Below are 16,635 nucleotides of genomic sequence, written 5' to 3'. Positions count from 1 at the left end.
TGATACGAGATCTGGTCATATTTCCGTTATTTAATATATATTTAATCCATTTTAGAGTAAAATACATGTTTGGTCCCTATGGTGTTGCGAAAATAGCGATTTTGGTCCTACTATTCGCATTTTGTCATGGGTGATCCCTATGAAGGGTTTTGTTAACACCGGTAGTCCCTGCATTGTTAAATCTAACAGTTTAGATGTTATACTTTTACATCCCGTTCCCGAGTTCAACTTAACGAGAGAAAGAAAAGGAAATAAGTGGAAATGAAAAGAAAATAAAAGAGATTGGTGTTCCCGAGTTTCATTAAAGGAGAGAAGTGGAAATGAGAAGAAATTTTTCTTTCATTTCCTTCGAACTCGGAAACACTTCTTTTGAACTCGAAAACATAGAATAATGAATATTTTCCATCCCCTCCCTTTCTGTCAAAATTTTCCTTCTCTTTCCTTTATTGAATTTACAAAAAAAAAAATCATGAACAAGGCGTTAAGGGTACATGCAACCTACTTTGATCTATGTCATAACACTATTGAAGCAACATATTGTTGAACATCAAATCTTTTAAACCCTTACGGAAATTAAATTCACAAAATTACATATATCTTATTTGTTATTGTAAAAAAAATCTTTGATTCCATCAAAACAATCCAAAAGTCTATTTGAAAACAAGCTTTAATTGTGTACGAACCTCTAATAATTCATTCCCACAACATAAGAACCCTAAAAAGATCAGGAGAGAGGAGAGAGGGAAGAGAGGATCAATTTTCGGATCTGGTATCTAGAAATAGAGTAATTGAAAATTCCAAAGTATAAGACGCTATTTATAGCTGAGTAGGAGACATCTAGAAACCCTTCTTTGAATATAAAATAATATTATCTCAAATAAGACGGTTATCTAGTTCCTTAATTATCTAAATGGAGGCTATCGGAAACCCTTTTAGGGTCTCCAACACCGTCCATAGGATGAAGGTTTTGGAACCTCTTCTCTATTTAACTTTTGAACAATTACAACTTTAGTCCTTCAACCTTTAATTAATTCTAATTAACCCGCTATTAATTCCAAATTAATTATAACTATTTCTAATTAGTATATTAATAAATCATTTATCTCTCTCCAATAATCAATCTAAGCAATTTCTTAATCATGGGGCTGATGGGTTATGAGTATATCTACAATCTTATGTGATCACGCAACCCTAATTGCTTTGGATCTAAGTTTTTCACTAATTGACACATGCAAATTGAATACCAAAGCAATAACCCTAGTGTAACATCCCGAAATAGCGAGAGTAGAGTTGAAGGGCCAAAAGTGTTAATTGGGAAAGAGTGACTCGGCGAGTCCATGGATGGACTCGGCGAGTAGAGTCGCGGCTTGACCGCGTGTTAAGTAGCCGACTCGGCGAGTCGATGAGTTGGACTCGGCGAGTAGGCGCTGGGTGGAGAAAACCCTAATTCTCGGGGTTGAGCCCTATATAAGGAACATTATGTTCCTTCCCCAGCCTCTTTACTTCCCTCTTGAGTGCTAGAAACCCTAAATCGCAGAGGAGATCCATTGTTGAGTGGATTGAAGCTTGGAGAAGTAATCTTTGAAGGAATTTGTGGGAATTGAAGGCTTGGGGCAAGGGGCTTTGCTTGGAATCAACTTCATTTCAGTTGGGGGCGTCCATTGGAGGTAATATCTCGTTCTTGGTCCGATTGTATGTTGTTTCTTCATTTTGGGGTTTGTGGGATCATGTTTAAGGGTGTAAATGGATGTCTAGAGGGTAGATCTGAGGTTGCTACCTCAGATCTGGAAGGGAGGAGAATCAGAGAGCATGAAAGTCCCTGTGTTGGAGTGTTTAGTGAGGCTTGCAAGTCCCAAACCCTAGTTATGAGTGAATATGGCCTAGATCTCTATGGATTCACGTAAAGATTGCCACTTTACGTGATGGATGAGTTGTAGGAGGTTGGATCTATGTTTTGGATCATTTGCATGGCCTGGAATGCTTCTGAATGGATTCAGATTGGTGGTACTCGGCGAGTCACATGGGTGAACTCGACGAGTTGCTTGAAGATGAGCTGGGACTCGACGAGTTGGAAGAACAACTCGGCGAGTCGGATGAAGATAGCCTTGGACTCGGCGAGTCTGTTCTTGGACTCGGCGAGTCTTGTCGAAGAGTTCCGATATTCTTTGGTTGAGTCGAGAATCGGTGAGTCAAGGGATGACTCGGTGAGTTGTGTGCGAGTGGTCTCTGAGTTGTTGGACTCGGCGAGTCTTGGGGTGACTCGGCGAGTTAGGTCGCGGATGGAGTGAAGTCTGAGTATGGGAACTCGACGAGTCATAGGGTTGACTCGGCGAGTAGGGTCAGTCAGGAGTTGACTTTGACCTTGCCTTTGTCCAAGGGTTGACCAATGGTGTCCAGGGGCATTTTGGTAATTATTGTTTGTTGTTTTGAGTTCAGCGCATTGGTGGTTGACCAGTGGTGGAGATCGTATCAGTGATCGGAGTAGCTCGGATTATCTGTTCAGTCGGCAGCTTCGAGGTGAGTTATCCTCACTATATCAACGGGGTCTAAGGCACCAAGGCCGACCCTTATCGGATTGAGATCCGGGTAGTTGTTTTTATGTTGTTGTTTTATCATGTTTGCATCCTGTGAGTTAGGATGGTATATGCTAGAGACCTGATTGAGATCGGTATCCAAGAGTTAGAGAAATGCTATGTTAGTGACCTGTTAGGTCGGTATCCTGGCGAGGATAGTGGCATGTTATGTGATTTGTTGATCTGCTTGTTATCTGTGAATTTTTAGATGATTGTATGTATATGTGCACATGGATGTATGGACTGGAGTTGGGTTGAGGCGGGTCCTGCTGTGTGCAGTAGGCCAAGATACCCAGGGCGGACCGGTTGTCCCGTAGGCCCAGCGAGCGGTCCGGATAGGCTGTAGGTCCCGGTAGGGGCGGACCAGACGTGCCGAAGGCTCGGAGAGTGGACCAGACAGACTGAAGGCCCGGTGCGGGCGGACCAGTCATACTGTAGACTCAGAGAGTGGACCAGGTGGATTGAAGGCCCGGGAACGGGCGGACCAATCACACTGCAGACTCGATGTATGCGGATTGACTCAGAGGGTGGACCAGGTGGACTGTTGGCCGGTGCGGCGGACCAGTCACACAGTAGACCCGGAGAGCATGGCTGTTCTATGATCGGATATGTTATGGCATGTTATGCGTGTATGGTATTTGTGGTTGGTATTTTGGGGGTATCTCACTAAGCTTTCGGGCTTACAGTTGTGGTTTCATGTTTTTCAGGTTCTTCAGGAGATCGTGGCAAGGCGAAGGCGTGATCGTACCGCTCCTCGTAATTTTATGGTGTGATGATTCTGGGAATACGATAAATATTTTGAATTGAAAACCTTTTTGTAAAGAATTATTGGGATTGAGATGTTTTTGAAAAATTTAAAATTTGTTGTGTTTTTCGGTCGTTACAAGTTGGTATCAGAGCCTTGGTTTGAGTGAATTGGAGAAACACCCGTGTGACTCCAGTCTCAAATCGAGGAGAGTTTTCGAAAGAGTATTTAAAAATGGTTTTCAAAAATGAGTAAAGGAGGACGCGGAGGTACGATCAGCCGGAGCCAGTAAGTAACCCCAAAATACCATGCATGTTATTTGTTTTTGAGCTTTGATAGAACAGCATGCTAGTGTTAGGCTAGGGACCTTCAGGATTTCATGATATGTTGCCTGATTTGTGATGCCTGTAGCCTAGGGTCCCTTATGGGAGATTCTCAGTGTTTCTCTAGTGGTGAGGGATGATTATTGTTATGCTTGTTCTCTAGGGTATTGTGGTAGTACTTCATACAAATGTGGGTAGGTGTGGAAGGTAGTATCGGCCCGTACTACTGAAAGCACAGGACTCATATGCGTATCAGGGAAACCATGATCTCTAGGGTGGGTTGAGAGAGAGTTGGATCCCAGGGTGTGGGAAGAGTCTGAGATTTTGTGTGGTGTTTCCTTTCAGTATGGAGATTCCGAGGCATGATGAGAGTGGATCCGGGTCAGGATCGAGAGCTGGAGAGAGGGTTCCGGGCGAATCAGTGCCGCCCGAGATTGTTGGTCAGATGAGCTCGAGTGAGTTGGACGCGAGGATTCGTGAGATCCTGCGTGAGGAGATTGCGGAGTTGTTCCGGGCTGAGTTGCCAGAGCTGTTTGGGTCGATTAAGACCGCCATGGTTGAGTATTTTGATGAGCGTTATGCGGCTCTCACCGAGACGGCTACCGCGGCGGCTACGGCAGCTGTAGCAGCGGCAGGGGGAGGAGCTAGTCGGGGTTTTCAGTATCGGGACTTCGATAGGACGAAGCCTCCCACGTTCGACGGAGTTCAGGACCCGATTGTTGCCATGAGGTGGTTGTCTGACGTGGAGGGATGTTTCTTCACGTGTTCATGCCCTGCTGATCATAGGGTGAGGTGTGCTCTGAACCTGTTGAGGCTCGGGGCGAAGGATTGGTGGAGATTGACCACGGGGTCACTTTCGGAGGCGCAGAGGGCTGCGGTTTCATGGGATCAGTTCAGAGAAATGTTCAGTACTCGTTATGTTCCGCAGGTTGAGAGGGAGAGATTGGCTCAGGAGTTCCTTGAGCTGAAGCAGGACTCGGAGTCGGTGACTGAGATCACCAGGACGTTCACTGAGAGGGCGATGTTTTGCCCAGAGTTCGCTTCAGAGCAGGCTCAGATGTCTCGATATCTGAGCATGCTCAAGAGGGATATCAGGCAGTTTGTGTCTGCGCAGAGGTGCGAGACCTTGTTGGAGTTGCAGGAGGCCGCTAGGCGGCGTGAGTTAGAGATTGAGTTGCAGATGCGTGAGTTGAGGCAGGCTCCGGTGCAGTCGCAGCCGGCGCCGAAACGGTCCAAGACCGTTGATGTTAGAATGGGGGATTCGAGCAGCCACACTTGTGGGAAGTGTGGGAAGGGTCACACCGGGGTTTGTAGGACCGGTGGTGCATGCCGCAAGTGCGGAAGGGATGGGCACTATGCGAGGGATTGTCGGCAGTCAGCGTCAGTTCGGGATTTGAGGATCTGCTATCATTGTCATCAGGTTGGACATTTGAGGGCCAACTGTCCACAGTTTGCTGCTGGGTCGGTGCAGGCTCCAGCACCGGCCACTTTGAGGATCACAGGTGAAGGTCAGGGTGGAGCGGAGCCCCCAAGGGCTCAGGGTCGTGTTTTTCAGCTTGTTGCAGAGGAGGTCAGGGCAGTGCCAGAGACAGCTGCGGGTATGTTTCTTTCTTGATGTCTTGTTATCTTGTGATTATTGTGGTGTAATGTTCGTGAGCCGGTAATTGTTTGGTTTTCGTTGTGATATTCTTCATTTTTCGGGTTGTGGTTTGGGTTATGGATTTGTGTTTCGGGTTTTCGTCTTGGTATCCGTTGCTCCCTGAGGGTTTGATATGATTATGGTTAGTGTTTTGGTGCTTGCGTTGGCTATCGTTCGTAAGGGTTGTTAGTGGAGATGCGGCATTGGGTTATATGTCAGGCAGCATCATCGTTCATGGAAGGGATAATTGGAGATCGGATTCTTCTTGAGCGGATTGATCGGTGAGGAGATGTGTTTTGCTAAGGGTTGTTATGCTTGTGAAAGCGGCCCGTGTGTAAGTGGTCTCTTGGTGCAGGGTTGTTTGGGAAGGTTGTTGATGGCGGCTGGCGGTTGTTAGTCAGTGCTATAGTGGGGGAGAATTGGAGAATTCTCCGGGAGATCGATGAGTATTTGAGGGTGCTTAGCTGTTGGGTTTCAGCAGTGTTCCGTCAGCCTAGAGTATAGGCTGATAGGAGCGAGTGTCGGGCATGCGGGGCGGGATACAGACCTAGGGCATTGGTTATGGAGGTCTGGAAGCAGGCTGGGATCGAGTGTGTCGATGGAGTTAGAGTTCAGAACCCCTAGAGGGCTAGAACGGTATGCATGAGAGGAATCCTGAGGAGGGGATAGCATGGAATGTTGGTTGATAGTGAGCGGTCCGGATAGACTGAAGGCCGGAAGGCGTACCAGTCAGACCGAAGGCTCGGAGAATGGTCCAGCCAAACTGAAGGCTCTGAGAGCGGTCCAGATTGGCTGAAGGTTCTGAGAGAGTGGTCCAAATGGACTGAAGGCCGGATGGGGCGGTCCAGTCATGCTGAAGACTCTGCGGGTATTGTTGGTCCAGTTTGAGATTGCGGTTTGTGTATGTTGCAGTGTGATTGCATTGGAAGGTCTGGCCCCGGGTAGTGATTTTGATGAGTTGAGAGAATGCTTGGGATTGAGAGCCCCTGCAATGAGAACCAGAGTATGTGATTCGCGGTTACGCAAAAAGGGTGGTGTCGCGTTGGGCGAGCACCGTGGCACGTGTTGGAGTGGCTATGTGGCCAAGTGGATTCCTTGGAAAAGGAAGAGAGAAAGGTGTGTAACTCCGAGAGGGGAGTGCAAGTTCGCGAAAGTGAAAGCTGCAGAGCAGAATTATGATTAGAGTATTTCGAGTATGGTTTTGAGCATCGTGTTCACGGCAGTGAAGTAGGAGCTCATCCGGTTTGGGATGTCTGCTGAGGTTGTGGAAGGAATTCCGCAGGTGTAGAGCCCTGAGGCTTGGAAAGGATGCAGGGGGAGAGTCCTGGGATCTCGGTATGATTCTGTTCAGGGTATTGGTTATGTAGTAGTGGTTCATCCTGGGGGATGTTTGAGGGTGTCATCAGTGTGTCGGGTTTTCCAAACCTGAGGATGCTGGAGCTAGTTCAGCATGTGTAAGTGTTTGTAAGAGGAGGACTCGTGGGAGTGCTCTGAGATAGAGAATGGGTTTCCGTCGTCACGGAATGGACAGAGTGGGATTCGGATCGGGGATCCGATGGTTCATGGTTTTCTAGCCTTTATGAGTCGAGTGATGGTTGTGATTTGGAGCAGTGTTTCAGTATGGGTAATTCGCAGGGGTTAAGCGAAGATATTAGGGGGTGAATCCGGTCCCCTATTGGAGACGGTGGTCAGGACACCGTGAGGGAAGGAAAGTGTATTCGAGTTCGTTTGGGTATGCCTTGTGGGACCTGGTCTGGTTGAGGCCAGGTGGAGCATTGTGGGAGTATCCTTGGAGTTGAGCTGCTGTAGGCTTCGAGGGCGAAGCCTAATATAAGTGGGGGAGAATTGTAACATCCCGAAATAACGAGAGTAGAGTTGAAGGGCCAAAAGTGTTAATTGGGAAAGAGTGACTCGGCGAGTCCATGGATGGACTCGGCGAGTAGAGTCGCGGCTTGACCGCGTGTTAAGTAGCCGACTCGGCGAGTCGATGAGTTGGACTCGGCGAGTAGGCGCTGGGTGGAGAAAACCCTAATTCTCGGGGTTGAGCCCTATATAAGGAACATTATGTTCCTTCCCCAGCCTCTTTACTTCCCTCTTGAGTGCTAGAAACCCTAAATCGCAGAGGAGATCCATTGTTGAGTGGATTGAAGCTTGGAGAAGTAATCTTTGAAGGAATTTGTGGGAATTGAAGGCTTGGGGCAAGGGGCTTTGCTTGGAATCAACTTCATTTCAGTTGGGGGCGTCCATTGGAGGTAATATCTCGTTCTTGGTCCGATTGTATGTTGTTTCTTCATTTTGGGGTTTGTGGGATCATGTTTAAGGGTGTAAATGGATGTCTAGAGGGTAGATCTGAGGTTGCTACCTCAGATCTGGAAGGGAGGAGAATCAGAGAGCATGAAAGTCCCTGTGTTGGAGTGTTTAGTGAGGCTTGCAAGTCCCAAACCCTAGTTATGAGTGAATATGGCCTAGATCTCTATGGATTCACGTAAAGATTGCCACTTTACGTGATGGATGAGTTGTAGGAGGTTGGATCTATGTTTTGGATCATTTGCATGGCCTGGAATGCTTCTGAATGGATTCAGATTGGTGGTACTCGGCGAGTCACATGGGTGAACTCGACGAGTTGCTTGAAGATGAGCTGGGACTCGACGAGTTGGAAGAACAACTCGGCGAGTCGGATGAAGATAGCCTTGGACTCGGCGAGTCTGTTCTTGGACTCGGCGAGTCTTGTCGAAGAGTTCCGATATTCTTTGGTTGAGTCGAGAATCGGTGAGTCAAGGGATGACTCGGTGAGTTGTGTGCGAGTGGTCTCTGAGTTGTTGGACTCGGCGAGTCTTGGGGTGACTCGGCGAGTTAGGTCGCGGATGGAGTGAAGTCTGAGTATGGGAACTCGACGAGTCATAGGGTTGACTCGGCGAGTAGGGTCAGTCAGGAGTTGACTTTGACCTTGCCTTTGTCCAAGGGTTGACCAATGGTGTCCAGGGGCATTTTGGTAATTATTGTTTGTTGTTTTGAGTTCAGCGCATTGGTGGTTGACCAGTGGTGGAGATCGTATCAGTGATCGGAGTAGCTCGGATTATCTGTTCAGTCGGCAGCTTCGAGGTGAGTTATCCTCACTATATCAACGGGGTCTAAGGCACCAAGGCCGACCCTTATCGGATTGAGATCCGGGTAGTTGTTTTTATGTTGTTGTTTTATCATGTTTGCATCCTGTGAGTTAGGATGGTATATGCTAGAGACCTGATTGAGATCGGTATCCAAGAGTTAGAGAAATGCTATGTTAGTGACCTGTTAGGTCGGTATCCTGGCGAGGATAGTGGCATGTTATGTGATTTGTTGATCTGCTTGTTATCTGTGAATTTTTAGATGATTGTATGTATATGTGCACATGGATGTATGGACTGGAGTTGGGTTGAGGCGGGTCCTGCTGTGTGCAGTAGGCCAAGATACCCAGGGCGGACCGGTTGTCCCGTAGGCCCAGCGAGCGGTCCGGATAGGCTGTAGGTCCCGGTAGGGGCGGACCAGACGTGCCGAAGGCTCGGAGAGTGGACCAGACAGACTGAAGGCCCGGTGCGGGCGGACCAGTCATACTGTAGACTCAGAGAGTGGACCAGGTGGATTGAAGGCCCGGGAACGGGCGGACCAATCACACTGCAGACTCGATGTATGCGGATTGACTCAGAGGGTGGACCAGGTGGACTGTTGGCCGGTGCGGCGGACCAGTCACACAGTAGACCCGGAGAGCATGGCTGTTCTATGATCGGATATGTTATGGCATGTTATGCGTGTATGGTATTTTTGGTTGGTATTTTGGGGGTATCTCACTAAGCTTTCGGGCTTACAGTTGTGGTTTCATGTTTTTCAGGTTCTTCAGGAGATCGTGGCAAGGCGAAGGCGTGATCGTACCGCTCCTCGTAATTTTATGGTGTGATGATTCTGGGAATACGATAAATATTTTGAATTGAAAACCTTTTTGTAAAGAATTATTGGGATTGAGATGTTTTTGAAAAATTTAAAATTTGTTGTGTTTTTCGGTCGTTACACCTAGAAACTAGCATACAAATCGGAATTCATGTATAAATTAGGGTTAGAAGATTACCTTACTTGTTATGTAGTAATAACAAGACAATCTTGAAGATCCTTAACTCTTGAAAGCTTAATTAGTGCCCCAAATGTTGCACCTCTAATGGCTCATAAACACTCTATGTAAGAGGATGAGAGGAGAGAGGAGGAGATTCACTTAGAATTCGGCTAGGGTTCTTCCAAGGGTCAGGTTGGCCGAAAATCCAAGAGGAACACTCCTTATATACTTTTGGTTACTAGGGTTTTCAGGTGGAAACCCTAATTTCCTGCTTGGGGCTTAAGCACCTCATGGACTCCTCATATGAGGCCTTGGACGAAAATCTCATAGGGCCTCTTATAACTTTTTTCCACTCCATCATAAGGAGTCCAATAGCCTAGTTTCATAACTATCAATGATTTGCAAAACATCCCCTCCATTATTAATCAGTTCCTTTAATCCCAAAATTAATCTCAGATTAATTTCTAATTAATAATATGATTTCAGGGTACATGCTCTCAGCAAAGGTAAGTGTTCATCCCAGTTGCCTAGGAATTCCAGGGTACATGCTCTCAGCATATCCTCAAGTGTTTGTAATGTTCTTTCACTCTGACCATCAATCTGCGGATGGTAAGCTGTACTTAAACACAACTTGGTACCCATTTCCTCTTGTAGACTTTTCCAAAATCGTGAGGTGAAACGGCTGTCACGATCTGACACAATCGTTAACGGAACACCGTGAAGCCTCAGAATTTCCTTCACGTAAGAATTTGCAAGCTTTTCCATAGACCATTTCTCATTGGCTGCTATGAAATGCGCACTCTTAGTGAATCGATCAACGACCACCCAAATCATGTCGTGACCACTTTTTGTTCTGGGTAGTTTAGTGACAAAATCCATCACAATGTCTTCCCATTTACCCATAGGCACATGTAAAGGTTCTAAACTCCCATATGGTTTCTGATGTTGTGTCTTGACTCTCGCACAAGTCACACACTCGGCCACATACTTTGCAACATCCAACTTCATCGTTGGCCACCAGTAGTAGGGTTTTAGGTCCCTATACATTTTAGTGCTACCAGGATGAATTGAGTACATGGTCTTGTGAGCTTCTTCCATCAGAAGATCTCTTATTCCTCCGGACTTGGGTACCCAAATACGACCTTGGAACACCTTTAGTCCATGACCGTTTGTATCAAACACCAACGTTTTGCCCAAACGTTCCTCCTTTCGATCATTTTTCTCAGAAGCTTCCTCTTGAGCTTTCTTTATAGTCTCCACAATTGTCGAGACAACTTCTATTCTCAACGCTCTTGGCCTTTTTCCTTCAAGATTGACTTTCCGACTGAGAGCATCAGCAACAACATTAGCTTTACCGGGGTGGTAAAGTATCTCACAGTCGTAGTCCTTAAGTAATTCTAGCCAGCATCGTTGCCTCATATTCAATTCTTTCTGACTAAAGAGATATTGGAGACTCTTATGGTCAGTGAAAAGTTTGCACTTCGTGCCATAGAGGTAATGCCTCCATATTTTTAGAGCAAAAACTACCGCTGCCAACTCCAAATCATGAGTCGGGTAATTCTTTTCATGCTCCTTCAGCTGTCGAGACGCATATGCTATCACCTTTTCTCTTTGGGTCAAAACACAACCCAATCCAACCCCATACGCATCGCTATAAACAGCGAAGTCTTCAACTCCATCGGGTAGAGATAGAATCGGTGCCTCACATAGCCTCTTCTTTAGCTTCTCGAATGCTTATTTATGCTTATCACTCCAAGCATAAGTAGCTCCTTTGTGGGTCAAAGCTGTTAATGGACTAGCGATCGAAGAAAAACCTTGGATAAACCTTTGGTAATATCCGGCTAATCCTAAAAAGCTTCGGATCTCCATGGGACTTTTCGGTTGTTCCCACTTCATTACAGCTTCAATCTTCGCTGGATCAGCCATTATCCCTTCTTGGTTGACCACATGACCCAAGAATTGGACTTCTCGAATCCAAAAATCACATTTGGAGAACTTCGCATACAACTTCTCCTTTTTCAAGACTTCCAACACTTCTCGCAAGTGTCTGCCATGCCCCTCTTGGCTTTTTGAGTAAATCTGAATGTCATCTATGAACACTATCACGGATTTATCAAGGAACGGATTACAAACCCTATTCATTAAATCTATGAATGCTGTTGGAGCATTGGTTAGTCCAAACGACATAACAAGAACTCGTAGTGTCCATATCTAGTCCTGAACGCAGTCTTCTCGAGATCTTGCTCTCTTAATTTTAGCTGATGATATCCTGACCTAAGATCGATCTTCGAGAAATAGCTCGAACCTTGTAATTGATCAAATAGGTCATCAATCCTTGGCAACGGGTATCTATTCTTTATTGTTGCCTTATTCAGCTCTCTGTAATCAATGCACATTCTCATGCTTCCATCTTTCTTCTTTACGAATAACACCGGAGCTCCCCAGGGTGATGAACTAGGTCTAATGAAACCTTTGTCCAACAACTCCTGAAGTTGCATCATCAACTCCTTCATCTCCGTCGGTGCTAATCGGTAAGGTGCTTTTGCTATTGGCATGGTTCCTGGTAACAAGTCAATACGGAATTCCACTTGTCGATCAGGCGGTAATCCAGGAAGATCTTCGGGAAATACTTCCGGATAATCACACACCACTGGTATACTCTGCATCACCTTCTTTTTCTTCTTAGCATCGATCACGAATGCAAAATATGATGTACAGCCCTTGGTCAAACACTTTCTGGCTTTCATTAGGGAAATGATTCCAGAATTTACTCGTCGTTTTTCCCCGTACACCATAAATGATTCCTTCCCTGGCGGGTTTACTTTTACTATCTTCTTTCTGCACAATATTTCGGCATCATTGGCGCTAAGCCAATCCATTCCCAAAACGATGTCGAAACCATTAAGTTTGATAGGAAATAATTCCTCGTGAAACTTATTCTCATTAAGGTCGATTAAGATGTTTTTCATACGATGACTAACAGGTACAAACTTGCCACTAGCAACTTCGACTAATAAAGCATTATCTAGTCTATCAACAGGCAAAGCTAGTTTTCTATCAAACTCATGCGAAATAAAGGAGTAGTTGGCTCCAGAATCAAACAAAATTTGAGCAGGTAGTTCATTAACAAGAAAGGTACCTGAAGCGACATCAGCTTCATCTTTCGCAGCCTCAAGTGTCATCTGGAAGGCTCTCGGCTTCGGCTTTGGTGGAATGTTGGGCTTCGCTGCCTCCTTCTTCTTCGGACAGTCTTTCAAAATATGCCCCTCTTCATTACAACCAAAACACATCCTTTTGTTGGACGGACACTCATTGGCAAAATGTCCAATTTTTCCACACTTGTAGCATGTTACATCCTCACTACATTTCCCAAAGTGCTTCTTCTTGCACTTATCACACCACTTCGCTTCTCCTCCTTTTCCTCCAAAGTTTTTCGAATCAGCCTTCGAAAATTTTATTTTCTTGTTGGAACCTGAAGTTCCTTCAAATTTTCTCTTTCCGCCAACTTCAACCTTGTCGGCGGTTCTTCCCTTGATCATGTTCTCAACAGACTTGGCAGCCCAGATAGCTGCCTCCAGAGTATGTGCCTGACGTACTAGCACCTCATACTCCCATGGGAGTCCTTTTGCGTATCGTTCAACCTTTGTCAGCTCATCTGGGACGATGCGCAAAGCAAACTCCATCTTATCGGTAAAAGCGTTTGTGTATTCATCAACTGACATGCTGCCTTTCGTCAATGCCAGAAACTTGTTCTCCAACTCCAACAGATTTTGAGCTGAGCAGAACTTGCGCTTGAACTGCACCAAGAATTTTGCCCATGTCAATTGTAGTGGCTCATTTGGGCTTAAAGTCTTCCCTAGAGTGTTCCACCAACGAACGGCTCCACCTCGGAACTGATGCACTGCATAGATAGTTTGCAACTTGCCTCTGCAGCCACAAGTCATGAAGGCCAACTCCATTTCGGAGATCCAATCCATCACTCCGATCAGGTCCTCTTTTCCATTGAAGGTCGATGGTTTGCAAGTTAGAAAGTCCTTGTACTTGCATCCCATTCCATCATTCCTTCCGTCATGGTTGTTTTGCCTAACTATCGGTGGGTTGGCTTGACCAATAGACCCACTGAAGTTTCCACCTTCCGAGTGTCCTTCATTTAATTCTGGCTCTTCTACTTGAATCGACAGTTCTTCACGATTTTGTTGAAGCAACCGCCTAGTCTCCTCCATTTGACGATCCAACATTGCTTGAATCATCATTTGTACACCAGCCATTGTTATCGGCTCAGGTGCTGCTGCTACGACAGGTATTTGCTCAATCACTGGTGGTTAATTCCTGTTTTCATCAGCATTTCCAACTCCACTTCTTGTTCTCACCATTTTTGATCTACACACCGAATAAGGTGAAATTAGATCCTTATTCACGATAGATATCCAAATCATCCTTATCACTCCGAAACGTTTACATGCTAGTTCTAATATCGTAGATGTACGCTTAGAATCCTACACACATAAGGTTTCCAGATCCGGTCGGCAACAGACCATAGATCCGAACAAATAATATCATATATGACAAACATATAACATTTAGCACATAAAAGCATTTTAGGCAATTTTCCTAAAATAAACTAGTGCTCGTGTCTAAAATATCACAGACACGCATCTCAAAATTTCACTTAGCATTTTAAGTTTAAGTCTAGAAATCCTACAAATTCCTAGTTCGCTTAAACTAATGCTCTGATACCAACTGTGACATCCCCAAAATCTCGGCCATGAAAGACCGGTTTCATTTATGCTTTTTAAACATTTTCAGAGTAAATCTTTTTGATTTTGAAAGAGATGCGGAATTTGTTCCCAAAAACAAAGTATGATAAAATAATATTTACCAAAGTATTTCATAAAGAAATGTATTTTCATTATATAATCAATACTCAGGATGTCATGTTCTGATACAGATCATAAATCATAAACGATAAACATTACAAGTCATTCAACAAATATATACATATGCAGACTTGTGAACAAAAACAACTTGATGATTATCCATCTTATGCCCTCGCACCACTTCCTGTAATACAAAGAAACTGAGTGGGTCAGGCTTGGGAACCTGGTGAGCATATAGGGTTTTCAACCCACAATAAATAATTAAATTAATTTTCATCAACCAACGATAACCCAATTACCCATTCCCGTTATTCTTACTTTATGTCCCTAAAATAACTAACACAAGGGACTTAGTCTAAGAATATTTCATCGGGGCGACAACACATGCATTCGGGGGTTTCCCGGCAATATATGTCAAATAAGGCAACCATGGGGGGATGGAGTACAGCGAATGAACACCCAAGTTCATTAACACCTACAGGTGGCGAGCCTGCTAGTGTTCCACAGGACTGTCTAGAAAAGTCTGTGGTCGTCATCTAAACTCCGCTAGATGACTAAATCAAAACAACATCGAGGCCTCTCATCTGTTTATTACACACCAACTATCTACCCATGCTCTACCCAACATATTGGTAGATAAAAATATACATTTTTATACATAGTTTAAAAACATGTATAGCATGCTTTAATCAATACATATTCCACATAACAGATAAGGCACACACACATAACACGTATTTCATAGATAATAACTCCGATCTATGAGATAGAAGAGAGTGAGTATACATTCACACACATAACAACAAAATATATACACATAGCACATATTTTATATAAAATACTTCATAATAATGTGTTGGAATGAAAGTAACTACACACTCACATGATCAGAAGATGATCCGACAGCACTATGGCTTATAGAAGTAATGTTTCTCCGTAGATCTGGAAGATCTTCACAAAAATCGGGCTCCTCGCGGGCAGGGCTTCGGCTCGGGAATAACGCTCTTCGGGATCCTCGGGGCTTCGGATCTTGCTTCGGGGCTCGGGAATGATACCGGGTCTTCGGGATATGATTGGCACGCAAATCGAGGCAAAAACTAGAGAGAAGAAAGAGTTTGAACAAGAGAAAATGGCTGATTTCGGTTTCTATTTATAAGCTAGGAGTATGGGATTACGCTAGGCGTAATCTCAAATTACGCTGGGCGTACTAAGGTTACGCTGGGCGTACTTTGACGTCACTGCGTGCGTCGACGGGTGGCACTCGAGTACTGGTCAGACAAGTTGCAACCTTCTGAGTATGCTGGGCGTACTCAAATTACGTTGGGCGTAATTTGACTCGTCAAACTTCTAAATTCCGTAAATTTCGCATACGAGCTCCGTTTTCGACATTCTTTATATCCACGCGTAGGTGAGACTACGCTCTACAACTTTCGTTTAGACTCCGTCGGCTAATTTTGACTTTATTTTTTTTATTATTTATTTTTAGTAGGCCCGGACAGGAAAACTTCGTTATAAAATCATAACTTCTTCGTCCGACGTCCGTTTTCGCCTATATTTTCATCGCTTCGCTACTAACAATGAGATCTTCGATTCTCATTTAGATTGTTTTGGCTAAAAACCGCTCGATCTCAAATCGAGTATTCGGGCTGCATACTGCTAAGTCGAAACTTAGAAAAATCATAACTTCCTCATACGAAGTCAGATTTCAGCGTTCTTTTTATGCATGCTCTCGGTTTAACGAAATATACGACTTTCGTTTAGATTGCTAAGGCTAAATATCGCTCTATCTTAAATTCATATTTTACGTCACTCGGCGTCGTGCCGGTTCTGTCGCGAAACTTCGACAGGTCATAACTTCTTCGTTATAACTCGGATTTCGGCATTCTTTATATCTTCGGAATCCTTGTTTCGGCCACTACAACTTTATACAAAGATATCGGGCTTATCTCACATTTTAATTTTGTTGCCTATTTTATTCTTAATTCATTAAATTATAATAATCAATAAATAAACACATAAATCACATAATTCACAAATAATACATTTTTATTATTTCAAATTGGGTTACAAAGGTTAACCTAGACTATTACATCAACGAAAATGCCTAGCCTGGAAACGCGGACGTTACAATTCTCTCCCCCTTAGGATGATTCCGTCCCCGAAATCACACATCAACAAACAAATGTGGATAGCGACTCAACATGTCACTCTCCGAAATCACACATCAACGAAAATGCCTAGTCAGTGTTCGATGGTCAAACCACCACGAACCGCTATGTATTAAGGACCAATTGTGTATAATCTTATGTTTATAATGTATATTAAAGATATCATATTCATAATTACTTTCAGAATGTCTCAAGCTACTAAAATCATCTATCGTTGAAGATCGAATCG

The sequence above is a fragment of the Lactuca serriola genome, chromosome 8 (genome assembly GCF_051521515.1).
Source record: "Lactuca serriola cultivar US96UC23 chromosome 8, Lser_US96UC23_V15, whole genome shotgun sequence".
NCBI lineage: Eukaryota > Viridiplantae > Streptophyta > Magnoliopsida > Asterales > Asteraceae > Lactuca > Lactuca serriola.
The sequence above is the reverse complement of the archived record's forward strand: the minus strand, read 5'-3'. Positions refer to the sequence as shown.